Below are 14226 nucleotides of genomic sequence, written 5' to 3'. Positions count from 1 at the left end.
CAGGAAGCCCGAGGTGCTCTGGGCAGAAGCTCCATAGAGCCCTGTGTGACCTATAGGTGTGACCAAGCCCGTTCTACCTGCCAAAAATCTCAACAGAACACGCGAAATTATTTCGCTACTTTAGCAATACCAGATTGTAAACTTTTCATTGTTATTCTTGTTCATCAAAATGTTAGCAATGTGTATTTTAACTTTGCTTTATGTATTTTATAGACGATTAACCCGCCCCAAAATATCCCCTCTCTTGCTCTCATCTGCTAAATCGAGATGCATTGGCACAGATATAGATGTGAAATGATGTTCAGATGTATCTTTAAGTGACAAAAAGTTGATTATTGAACATTTGTGGAGCAGGATCCCATCGATTTAAAAAAGAAATACTAGATAGACATAGGGACACCTGGGTGGTTCAGTTGGTTGAATGCCTGGCTCTCGATTTCGGCTCAGGTCATGGTCCCAGGGTTGTGGAATCAGGCCCCACATCGGGTTCTGTGATGAGCATGAATCCTGCTTAAGTTTCTCTCTCTCTCTCCCTTGGCCCCTTTCCCCCAACTCACGCTTTCTCTCTCTCTAAAAAATAAATGAATGAATGAATGAATGAATGAATAAAACAAATAAGTAAATCAATCAGTCAATAAATAAAATTTACTCTCTGTCTTTTACTCTCAGATTGACCTTCCTTTCGTTGAAGACTTTGATCCCCCTGAGGGCACAGCTGGTTCCTCCTCAAAAAAGACAGGTGTATCATGTCAGGGCAACCAGATGCGGCCGACAGCGGGTGTCAGGATAAACTACATGTCAGTTGTTATTATTGCTTTGGATTTTCAGATTTCTATTTCTATTCTATTATTTCATGTTTGCTTGTAGTAGCCCTTTCGGATTTCATCCACGTGAGACTCTGAGAAGCACAGTGAATCAGTGGACTTTCTTCCAGGCCGGCTCTGTTCAACCCCAACCCAAGCTGCGGAAGTTCCATCAGTATGTCTGGGGAAGGAAAATGTATGCAGTTGTTTGCCTCATGTCAAACAGCTTCAGTAGCCAATGTGATTTTCCTTTTAAGTCTTACCATCCTTCTTCCCTTATGGGTTCTAGATAAATAGTTTTAAAGGATACTAAAGCATCAAGAACACAAAACAGACATGAGCTGAGTGACTAGTGTGGAAAGTTTAGAAAGCAGCACGGGGGAGGGGGAGCTCTTCAGAGCTTGCCCCCCCACCCCCCCCACCCGAGCTGCCCAGAGCACAGATCTATTCCCTCACGAAGTGCTGCAGCTGGTGCCTCCTTCTTCCTCTTCTTCAATGTGGAACACACTTTCAGATGTATTTAGAATTTTCAAAAAACTATGTGTTTGTTTCTTTGTTTTTTTCTGTAAGCGCACCCAGTGAAGGGGCCCAAAGTGGGGAGGGAGGGAGGGGTGCTTGAACTCCAGACCGTGAAATCAAGACCTTGGCTGAGATCAAGAGTTAGATGCTTCACCCACTGAGCGCCCCAGGAACCCCTCCAAGGACTGTTTTGGATGGTGGTGCTGCATCTTTTGTTTTCGGCTGTCATAATCAAAGTCCATTATCTTGCAATTAATGGTATCTTAGAATTAGGAAAAGACGGTAAACATGCGATTTTCGGGTTTCTTGCCTGAAACCTTTTGACTCCCAGGTCAATTTTGCCTGTTCTCTTGTGTTCTGTTTGTTACTGTTACATGGAAACATTCTACTTTTGTTTCTAAAGGTATGGGAAACAATGGTGAACTCCAGTTTAACTAAAAGATTCTTCTTTAGGGGCGCCTGGGTGTCTCCGTGGGATAAGACTTAGGGCTTCGGTTCAGCTCGTGGTCTCACATTTTGTGAGTTTCCAGCCAAGTCACGCTCTGTGCTGACAGCTCAGAGCCTAGAGGCTGAAAGGGATTCTGTGTCTCCCTGTCTCTGCCCCTCTTCCAACCCCTCTCACTCTCTCTTAAAAAAAAAAAAAAAAAAAAAAAAAGTTAAAAAATGTTTAAAAGATTTTTCTTGAAAAACATTTGTGAATGACGTTTTAAAGAGACAAAGAAGAATGTTATTTCCGGGATTATTCTCTTGGGTTATTTCGTAAAGTGAGGGCCTTTTGAGTAAAATAAAAGAACTTCCGTTTCCCTTGCTTTTTACATATTTCCAACTACATAGAATCGAATTGTATAAAAGTGCACTGCACGGTCTCAGGAGTGCTTCTGATGAAATTAGCTGATACAGGCACAACCTGAAAGCTGAGAGCTGGACACAGAGTTGGCTGGCTAGTTATCCTTCAACTGCAATGTATTTAAATACGCGAGTCATTTGTAAATGCCCAGTGTTTTCTTTGCTACAGTCCCATGTCAACATTCCATTAACGAGTCTTATTACCTTGGTTTAGATATTTAGTGAGAAAGACTCAAGTCAATCCTTACGGTAGCAAAAGGTGGATTCCTTTAGGGAGGAATTATTTAAAAATATATAACTATAATATATTTCATGTTGGATCAGTAAATTTATTTTTGGACACTTGGACTGTGATGTGAGGGGCCGGTGTGTGTGTATGCGTGTGTGTGACAGGAGAGAGCCGGTGAGCGAGCTCTGGGGTATTAGCGTTTTCCCCATCAATAGAAGCCGTAAAGAGCAAACATACAACAATTCCAAGCTGAACCTCATGAACCGAATCAAACTTTTGCAGTAGGGGCCGTTCAGCCACAGGAAATCAGTGCAGGGAGTGTGTCAACAACAAACAAGAAAACTGGCTCGAAATAGCACAACTTGTAGCAAGTATATACTTTCTGAAGTGCTTGGGTAATTAAATGAAAACAAAAGTCGCGCTGTGCATGAAGCTTGTCCAGCTTTCAAAAAATGGAAGGATGCAGAACAAAAGTACAATTCTGCCCGTGGCTTTGAGCGTGCACGTTATAAGCTGTTCTAGCCCATCCACGTCGTAAAGCTGAGCGTAAATTTTAACTCACGGGATTTTCACTTAATGCCGTGTTTTTATTGCTTGTTTTTTTTTTTTAAGTTAATATGAAGTCTTATGGCATACCTGCTAAAATTTTAGAATGTCTTCATTCTTAAAAAATGTCTTTTGCCCTCCTTTGCTCTAATGTAGATCACACCTTAGGAAACCTGGTAGCTATGTGTCAAGGCTACTGTGTATTTGACTTGTAATATACTTTTATCGTCTCAAAATCCATCCATTAGTTTTCTGCCCACACATCCCCAACCTCAATCTCACAGACTTTCCCCCCACATGCAGCAATCTCCTTGGTGCTGCTGTACCCAAATTTCCCCCAGAAACACACCCTTCTCTCAAATGTCACCTCCATCTGACCTCGGCTGACTGTTCCTCCCAGAGGCTTTCCGTGATTCCAATTCCGCTTCATGTTCTCAGTGTTAGGATCGCACTATTTGCCAACAAGTAGAACAGACAGACAAAAACCTAGGAAGTTCTTATCTGCATCTCTGCAATTGTATCAGATTTGCTCCCGATTGTTGACACACAGGCCAGGAGCTTGTGGTTGTGGCTGGTACCTTAAAGGCCACTGGGCAGATTCCCCTAGTCTGGAGTGAAGCTGCATGGACAGCATCTCAAGCTAATGCTATTCTCCCTGTGAGTAACAAGCATTCAACAGGGCAGCAAAGTAAAGTATTTTGATTATGCGAGCTACCGAGGGGATCAGAAAAGAGCACATCTGGGTTGAAGCAGAAGTTAATGGAAGGAGAATTTTAGAAGCTGCTGAGGGGATGTTGGCAAACTTTATCTGTGATCCTCTTAGAATGCCTGAACCCGGAGTCCGGAACACTTGCCCAGATGAATACGCATGATCATCTCTTTGTAAACCTGTACATTGGTTGACCTCATATTGGTCATCTCACTGTGGAATTCTCTCCTCCCGTATCTGAGCTCAAACATTCAAAAAGATAAGGTTTGACAGAGTCTTGGAAGCATCTCTACGAGCTACAGAATGGGCAGAGGATCAAGACAAGAGAGGTAACAAGAGTTTTCCTCCCCAATCTGCCAGTAAGTCGTCCTACAGTTGGGGAAGTGAGTTAATTGCTTCAGATGTTAGTTTTATCCTTTGTAACATTGTGGGGTCGGTATTTCCTTCGGGCATAAAAGCTGTTTACTTTTAAGGTTTCTCAAATCATCTCATATGCCTAAGAGATAGGCTTCCAAATATCACACAGATTCCATCTTCTTGCTGGAGTGTAGGGATGAACACCGGGATTAATTTTCACACAGCTAATGCATTATAGTTTGGCTTCGCATAATTGACAAAGAAGTTTGCTAAATTTTTCTCCTGTTTAGGAAAGATTACTTTTGCAGGCAGAAAATGAACTTAGATGCTCAGAGATGTTCCTTGCCCAAGGTCTTAGAGCTAGCAAGCAGCAAACTGAAGATTAGAGCCAGGATTGCCGTGCTCTAAAGTTCTTATTTCCCATAGAGGTTACAAATGTATTCAAAATAACATCCTATATAAACGTTCATAGAAGCTGAAGCAGAATGAATTATATTCTTCCTAGCACATCGTTTGGTCTCAGCTGAGATGTGAAATGTAAACAGTCCATGAAATGGGTGCTTAGAACACTCACATTTTACCAAGTATAAGTAATATGATACTCAGTGTGTAAGGATATGATAGTATTACAACATAGTAAGCGTGTGTATATTACGAAGTAATACTCCGTGAGCTTAGGAATTTTTTGATCTGTATTCTACTCACCTCCATTTTGAGCACTGGAGACAGAGCAATCTATTTTTGTGACCAAGACGGCTTGAATCCAAGTAGAATTCAAGTTCACAGGTGTGTTACTGAGCTGTGTAGCCGATTCGATGAAATTCATTCAACTTCTTTTAGTTACGCTCCATGTAGGTCATGAGGTTTCTGTTCAGAGTGAGCTGGAAGATGAGGACTCACAATCACAGATGACCAGAATGTGGTGTTCTGGCATCACACCGTTTGGAATTAGGCCATCAACTGGTATTTTCAGAGCGTTTTTTTCTAACCGGTTTTGCAAGAAACAGATAGAAGTATGGCCGTACTTCCTCTCTCAATATTGGTGCTTGTTTTGGTCTGTGGTAGAAATCTCAAACACTGAATTGCAAACTCTTCCCCCACAGTTTATAGTATTTAACCGCATACCCAATGGGAAGAGAGAGAGAGGAGATCTCTGTGCTCTTGGTTTGCTCAGCAAACTTCCTCTAGGGACAAAATCCTCAACTTTTTCTAAGACAGAAGTAATGACAATGGGGACTAAAGTTTGTTATCAAAGTTTGATGTTGTGCTGTGGAACTAAGATTCCTCTTCTTAACTCTTCATGAGTTCTCTAAAGGCATGCAGAAAGGAATTCTTTATTCCACATGTAAATTCTCTAAATGGACCTCTATTTGTCTTAAGAACACTGCTTTATTAACTTCTTTTGTAATACATTTTACATAAAGTAGTTTTAAAAATTAACACAGAGTCAATGAACATAGAGTCAATATATCCCTTATCTTTCATGGATTTGAAATTTTCTAGGCTTAATTACTAAGCTCTTCTTTGACTCAAGATTGCATAGATGTTCTTGTAAGATTTAATTTTCTTAAATTGCAGTATTTACTCTAGCCAGAATATATATTTACAGAATATATATTTTACTTTTGAGAAGAGCTGGAAGATAATATGTAGGCTCATGTCAATTTCCTTTCCAGATGAATAGATTTGACAAACATATATTTATAATTCTGAAAAAAATATTCGGATCTATTAAGTAGAAAAAAACCACAAGCTTTTAACAAATTTGAGGACCCGCCCCATAGCTCGATAGGAAAAGGACAGATTCTAGGAATTAACAATATAGAGACTAAGCAAATCCAAACGACCAATATAAGAAAATATGACCAAATTCTCAAATAGAGAAGTATATATTAAAACAGCGATGATAGGGGCGCCTGGGTGGCGCAGTCGGTTAAGCGTCCGACTTCAGCCAGGTCACGATCTCGCGGTCTGTGAGTTCGAGCCCCGCATCAGGCTCTGGGCTGATGGCTCGGAGCCTGGAGCCTGTTTCCGATTCTGTGTCTCCCTCTCTCTCTGCCCCTCCCCCGTTCATGCTCTGTCTCTCTCTGTCCCAAAAATAAATAAAAACGTTGAAAAAAAAAATTAAAAAAAAAACAGCGATGATAAAACTCTTCATACTCATCAGACTGCAAGCAAACGGAGAATTGAAGGCTACTGCTGATGGGAAAGAAGGAAAAAGGTTACTCACAGATTACTGGAGGAAATGCAAAGCGTTACAGTCTTTCTGGGGGAAAATATGGCAATGACCTCTAACTACTACAAATTCTCAACCTGGCGCTGCCCGTCCTTGGAATCTCTCTCATAGAAATCTAACGGGGCACCTGGGTGGCTCAGTCAGTTAAGTGTCTGCCTCTTGATTTGGGCTCAGGTCATGATCTCACGGTTTGTGAGTTTAAGTGCTGCATCGGGGCTCCTCGCTGACAGCATGGAGCCTTCTTGGGATTCTCTCTCCCTCTCTCCCTGCCCCTCCCTTGTGTTCTCTCTCTCTCTTTCAAAATAAATAAATAAACTTCTAAAAAAAAAAAAAGGAGAGAAATCTAATTGTATATAAGGACAAATGGAAAATAATGCTTGATGTAGAAATATTTTAATGGCCGGAGATGGAGAAAAATACAGAGTATTTTACAATAGTAAACTCACTAAATAATTAATATAGTCACAGAATGGGAAATATTCATCCATGTAGAATAAGCAATGATGGCTCTAACAAATGGTTTGGAGATGTTTTCCTGAGATATTGCTGAATGAGCAAACAAAATGTAGAAAAATGCACATAACCTGGTCATAATTTTGTAAAATAATGATTTAAAACACCCTGAACATGATTTTTTTTAACGTATTGTTGGTATGAGAGTTGATGAGAAAATATGTTTGTTTTTCTCTGGAATAATAGCAAAGGCTACTTCTTAGGTAATTAACATGAATAACCTGGAGATAGAGGACAATAGCCACAGAGAGAAAAGGAGGAAAGGTATGAAGAAAAACTGGAAAAGAAAAGAAAAGAAGATTTTGTGTACATTGAAACATTTTTTGAAATTAATAGCAGTGATTGCTTCTGGACAGAACAGAAGTAAGGTTGGGGATGCTCAGGGCAAAATTGTACTACTGCATGCATTTTTTTTTTTTTTTTTTTACAATGTTTCTTAACAGGCTATAACTTATTTATCTTCAACAGGTTGTAATTTAAATGAACGAAATTACAGTTTATTTATTTTTTTTTTTAATTTTTTTTCAATGTTTTTTATTTATTTTTGGGACAGAGAGAGACAGAGCATGAACGGGGAAGGGGCAGAGAGAGAGGGAGACACAGAATGGGAAGCAGGCTCCAGGCTCTGAGCCATCAGCCCAGAGCCCAACGCGGGGCTCGAACTCACGGACCGCAAGATCGTGACCTGGCTGAAGTCGGACGCTTAACCGACTGCGCCACCCAGGCGCCCCCGAAATTACAGTTTAAAAGAAAGTAAGCGAGGCCTAAAGGAAATATAAATAAAAATAAATATTTATTCTGCAGAATGGATCAAGTGTAGATAAACTGAAATTGTTTCACAAGTCCTGAAACATAGAAATTACCAAGCAATGCCCACTTCTCTCGTCCTGAAATGGGGAAGAGTCTGCTGAATTTATTATCCAGACAGATGCCCTGCTGTCCTTTGAAAGGATTATTTCCTCAATAATCCTGTGATTATCTCTATTGCCCTATGAGAGCGAGCCATTATCTCCACAGATATGTAGCTAGTGAACCGGGCTTGGAGAGGTTCAAACAGAATGTGTTAGGAAACTGGCTGATTCATATGGATGTCCTACCCTCGTCCATGTTTGCTTTATTTTTCCTCTGTTACCCAGAGTCATGAGTCTCCCTTCTTACCACAAGGACTCATTTTCTAGAAATCTACTTATTAGCATAGCTCTAATGCTAATGCTAATAGCATTAGAAGATGTATTATTGTACAGTTGATCTGGGAACAATGCTGGAGGTTAGGGGTGCCGGCATGTGCAGTCAAAAATTCACCCATAACTTTTGACTCCCCTGAAATTTTACTAATAGCCTATAAAATGTGAAATAGTATATGGATAAGGTTTCCTCCCGCTGGAAGCCTTATTGATAACATAAAGAATCCATTCACATTTTTTATTTTATATGTTATATATATTATACACTGTATTCTTTTTTTTTTTTAATGTTTTAAACATTTATTTGTTTTTGAGAGACAGAGCATGAGTGGGGGAGGGGCAGAGAGAGAGGGAGACACAGAATCCGAAGCAGGCTCCAGGCCCGGAGCAGCCAGCACGGAACCCGATGCGGGACTCCAACTCGGGAACCGTGAGATCATGACCTGAGCCAAAGTCAAACACTTAACTGACTGAGCCACCCAGGTGCCCCTTTATTCCATGGACTATTACACTGAACACGTATTTTTTGTGTTTGTTCCTTCGGTAGCTCTCCGATATTTTACACAAATGATTTGTTGTATTTCTTGTGACTTTTCTAGCTCTCGACTCCTGAAAACTATTCTGTCTTGCCTGGAATCAGAAATCTCGAATCAGATTTGAGCTGAATTTGTCATAAACAGCACATTTTTTGCTGGTGTGGGTGGCTTCAGGGGAACATCAGAGGTGGATTTACCATGAAACTGATCATTCGCAATCCTCATATCCATCACTGACACACGGGCACCTTCAAAGACCCTGGGAGGGGGACACCTGGGTGGCTCAGTCGGTTGAGCCTCTGACTTCAGCTCAGGTCATGATCTCAAGGCTTGTGAGTTCAAGCCCCGTGTCGGGGTCTGTGCTGACAGCTCAGGGCCTGGAGCTTGCTTCTGATTCTGTCTCCCTCTCTCTCTGCTCCTCCCCTGTTCACTCTCTCTCTCTCAAAAATGAATAAACATTAAAAAAAAAATTTTTTTTTTAAAGACCCTGGGAGGGATCCCAGCAATGTGTACACATGAACATATGTTTTTGTAAAATTTCCAAAAAATAATTTATCCATAATTAGTTAAGGCCACATTCTCTTTCCCACTCTCCTAGGGAGACAAGCTGACCAAAGTAGAGCCATTTTGGTTTTATGCTGATCCTTAACATAAAAGTCAACAGGTCATATAAAGAGTCCCCAGGTCCGACTCAGGGAGAAGCTCAAGACCCCACTCCCTCAGGCAGTAAAAGCCACAAAGGCTGGACATTCTTGCAACTGCTCTTGTGGGTCATTCCACAACCGTGAGACAATAGAAAAACTAACCGCCCCATTGAAGTGATAAACCGGAGTTAAAGAGTAAGCCCCTCCCTATACTTTAGCTAATTGAAGAAATCTCATAAAACCCTTTGCTGGAGGCAAAGGTGGGGGGGGGGGGTCCTCTTCCCCATCTGGGAGGAAAGATCGCTGCTTACTTCTATACTTAATAAATCTTTGTCCCTTTCTCCACGTGGCTTGTTCTTGAATTCTTTCTCGCACAAAACCAAGAACTCTCTGGGCCGTGCGCCTGAGTGAGGCCTGTCCTCTCGGGGCCTCCACTGGCCTGACATACTCTGCCATAAGTCTCATGTCAGTTGGTAATGATGCAACTGAGGGAATTCCTGTCACCCGGCTGAGAGAGAGTTGTTTTAGGGACATAGCCGTTCCCGTATATAGGAATGGCCTCCTGGTGTAGAGACGGCTTCTGGCCCTGCTGCCTGCCTCACCCGTGTCGTGATGTCCGCGTGGAGCAGGGCAGGATGTGAAGACGCCCGACGATGCCAGAACCCGCGGCGTATGCGGAGAGGAGCCGTGACCCAGCTGCTCAAGCCTCGGAACACGAGCTCGTGATCACTGGCGGGACCCCAGTTGATGAAGGGTCGTATTTTCAGAGACATAAAAGAGAATCTCAACACAAAGCTAATAGAACTCAACTCTACTTTGGAAAGGTGTTTCGCACTGGTCAAGAAAAACAAGTGAGAAGTCATAGATCTCTGATGTGCATCAACACAGAGTATCATCCATTGTCATCATTGAGTTTGTTGATTAGAAAACAATTACAGAAAATCCGTCAGGCAAATTAATGACATCTGAGGGAAAAAAAGCAGAGTGCGTGAATCATTGAAATTGTACTTTCTTCAGATAAAATCTGAATAGAAATATGAACAGGATCTTGGATTTGTTTTTAATATTCCAATTAACAAAGAGGCGTGAATCAAAGAGCATCTTTGAAAGTGATTTGCATTCTTAATATCTGAAGAAAATATTAACGTCAATGAAGGTAACAGAAAAGTAGTAAAATGTCACTCTAATATTTGCATGAAGCATCAATGAGAAAATGATTAATGAAGTGCTATTATGTCATTAACTGTTTCACAAGAAAACTTGCAATCCCTCCCCCCCCCAATTCTTACACAACATGTAAAAATGGAAATGACCACAGGTTTTCCCCAAATGTGAAACAACAGTAAGGATTTACAAGCCTTCTTTTTTTTTTTTTTTTTAACGTTTATTTATTTTTTTGGGACAGAGAGAGACAGAGCATGAACGGGGGAGGGGCAGAGAGAGAGGGAGACACAGAATCAGAAACAGGCTCCAGGCTCTGAGCCATCAGCCCAGAGCCCGACGCGGGGCTCGAACTCACGGACCGCGAGATCGTGACCTGGCTGAAGTCGGACGCTTAACCGACTGCACCACCCAGGCGCCCCATACAAGCCTTCTTGATAATGAGTTGTGAAGGCAACAGGAAACTTCTAAACTATTTCTGTTAACTTATAACAAGTAAAATTGGATCAGCCACGCCCCACTAAAGCAGAGATTCAATTATCTTTCTATTCTGTCTATAGAAACTTGCAACCTGAAATTACTTTTACGTTAAAAAAAATGGAAAATTAACTAAGGAGTTTCCATCCATAAAACAGAGAACATAGACGTGTATCAGGCGGTTAATTTTAAAATGATATATTATTTTTTAGATTCTGTGATGTCACGGAGGAAAATATTTTCCTCTACCCTCTTAAGTTCTGTAATTGAGGGCATATAAATTAAAATAACAAAAGACAGATTAACGGGAGAAAAGGCATACAATTTTTATTAATATTTTAGTGCATAGGAGTTCACAGAAAAGAGGTGAAACTCTAGGAAGCAGCTAGACCCAGGGGCTTATACATTATTTTAACAAAGGAAAGGGAGTTTGGGCTTCAAGGGATAATAAACTGTGGAGATGTGACTAGGAAGTATATAGAGGAAACAGATGGAAACTAAGGGCTGTTTTAATAAAAAGGTTGGTTTATGTAGACTCATCTCAAGGCTCAGTCTGTCCCCGGTGATAAGAGCCCTCCCTCTTCCTGGTATGGAAGAGGGGATACCTTCACCAAGGGAAATTTATGTCCCGATTTTAGGCAGAAGAGGGGAGGGCAGAGGACTCTGTGCATCTGCTGAATCTCATTTGTCTTCAGCTAAAAATAATCCTTGGGCCAAACTGACACATTTTAGAGTGGCTTATCCTGACCGCCTTCAGTGGTGATAAGGGCATTTGTCTCCTTTCAGAAATAGGTAATTTGTGTGATTTCTTTTCTCATGCTAAGTACATATTGATTATTATATCTACTTTTTATTTTTTATTCTGTATTTATTTTACTAAAGTGAACCTCCAGGATTGTGTAAGCTCCAGGCTTCCCCAAGCTTGGATCGGCTCCTCCATAGTACAGACTCGGGACTGGAAGTCAGAGCGGTTTTCCAATTACAGTAGAGGGAAATGATTCTAGAATTTTCTAGTTGCTTTGGCACCAGTTCCCGGGCCCCATAATCTTTCTGACTCAGGTGAGGCAGGGTGAGGGAGCACAGACAGATCCCTTGCCGGTTCAGTTCTGCATCATGGTTCTGGGAGTTGTTTCTGGAAGCTCAACATAAAGCACGCTCATGAGCTTGTGAAATTCCCGGTACTTCCCGAGAACTCCTTTATTTAAGCGAACCAAGACGAATTATTTTGTTAGTAATTGGGAAGCCTTCTAGATATGGGAACTGGTACCACTAATGAAGTTGTGGGGTGATGGTGGGGTGGTCCAGAGCTGACGGACAAGAAAGAATTCTTGAAGACATCTTTGGTGCAAAAAGATGATTCTATCAAAACACGGAGACAGGACCCGCGGGCAGGAAGAGCTGCATGGGGTAGCTCATTATATATCCTCAGGTTGGGAGGGGGTCAGGGATTGAGTAAATCTCTAAGGAATTTTGGAAGCAAGGTTTTTCCGGGACCTTGAGGGGCTAGCTGTTGCTACAGAAACACCATTTATCACCGTTTAGTAAAACCTCAGTCGTGGGACCCTTCAGATATATATCAGGGGCCATAAGCTTAGAGTATGATTGCCAGCATATACTTGGGGCAGTTGAGATCAAGGAAGCTTCCAAAGGAATTTTTATATGTTAAAGTAGACTTACAGGATCCTGGGGGTTGGGATGATGTTAAGCTAAGACTCTCTTTTGTCCCCAACAAAGTGCCATCATCGAGGCACCTGAGCTCCTAGAGGGAGTTTTCTCTGCCGGTTTCAAGGACTTGTCCATGGCTGTAGTCAGTAAGGGAATTTAATTTTTCATTTGCCTTAGTTTCCCACATCACCGTGGCCAGCACTTAAACCTCTTTCATTATTGGGTGGCCAGGAGTGTCTGAGGAATATCACACATGTCCCACCTGGGTGGGGAAGGGGGGGGGGGGGCGGTGCTGTAACCTGTACTTTGCCCTCAGCCTGCCCCAGCTCTCCCACCATTAAATTACCTCCTGTGGTATCTGGAATGAAGCTTTGCATTCAAGGCTTGTCGCTATAGATCTCCAGGGCTGGCACAAGGGCACGAAGCCTGGAGTTGGGGAAAGCTGATTGAAGTGTGTGGGAGAGCTTGAAGAAATAATACTACAAACTCAAGCCTTCAAATTATCAGCTCAAATCAGGATCAGAGGACCAGGATTTTTTTTTTTTTTTTTTTTTAATAAAAGATTGTCCTCAGCCAACCTTTTATTTCTTGTCATTGTCGGGCTAAATATAAACAAATAAGTTGCAGAGAATGATCCTGTGGGTTTCTGAATCAAATTCTAAATCAGATTCATAGCCCTGTGATATATTGTACTATAAGAAATGGATATTTAATCCTAGTCCCTGGTTCCTGGCATAAAAACTCCTAAAACCCTAGGAATTTCCTGAGTGATGGGAATGAAGAGTCTTTTGTTATTCATAATAAACTCCTTTCCATCACCCCCGGGTTTATTATGCTAACGAGGGGACTCTGGGTGGGGCCCAGGAGCTTCCAGAAGGGTGCTGGTTGCCGGAGGAAGCGGCCACAGGATTAGGGGGTCAGAAGTCTCAGCTGCACGTCCTGACTGTCTGGAGAGATTGAGCTGGTCACCAGCGGCTCGTGATCTAGTCAACCACGCCTAAATGACCGAGGTTTGGAGAGCTTCTGGGTTGGTGAGCACACGGACCAGCAGGCAGGAGGCACACCCAGGGGCCTCGCCCTCTGGATTTCCTCCAGTTGGCTGTTCCTGAGCTGTGTCTTTTACGCTAAGCCAGTAATAGTAGCTTAGCTGCTTTTCTGAGTTCTGTGAGCCATTCTAGCAAATGATCAAACCTGAGGAGGGGGTTGTGGGAGCCCCTGAATTGATAGTCAGTCGGTCCTCGTCCTGTCGGAGTTGAAGCGGAAACCCCTACGCACTCGCTGTCAGAAGCAGGAGACTAAAAGTGGTTCCGACGTGGTTCGAGTAAAAACAGCTCCGAACCCTGTGTGATTTATTTTTGATGAAACGTCGGACGTTATTTGGAAAGAATGGGACCCCAGGGATTGGAACGGGGACCTTTGGTGGTTTTAGACGATCCTGTGTATCTAAACCCTTAACGTCCACGGGGATTTCCAAGACAGAGCGAGACTCTCCTTCTCTCTAGTGAAGCGGTCAGCCGAGCGGATCTTGACCAAAGCAGTTCCTTCGCAAGAGGACAATTCTCGTCAGTCCCTACTCCTAAGCGGAGCATCCGATCACCGTGTGCCCTGGGGACGCAATTATAAGTGAAACCTTGGAGGGAACTGCTTTCACACTACAAGAACTGCAGGCATTTGCTTTAGTTTTTGTCACCAGAAACTCGGTGAATATGTGTGGGAATGGTTTCTGGGGGTGACACCAGGGAGGGAGAATGTTTTACATTGAGATGTTTTATCAACCTGGAATTACCAACAGATTTGGAAT

Source organism: Puma concolor, chromosome B2, assembly GCF_028749965.1.
Source record: "Puma concolor isolate L17-30 chromosome B2, mPumCon1.1.hap2, whole genome shotgun sequence".
Lineage (NCBI taxonomy): Eukaryota > Metazoa > Chordata > Mammalia > Carnivora > Felidae > Puma > Puma concolor.
This window is presented reverse-complemented; position numbering follows the sequence as displayed.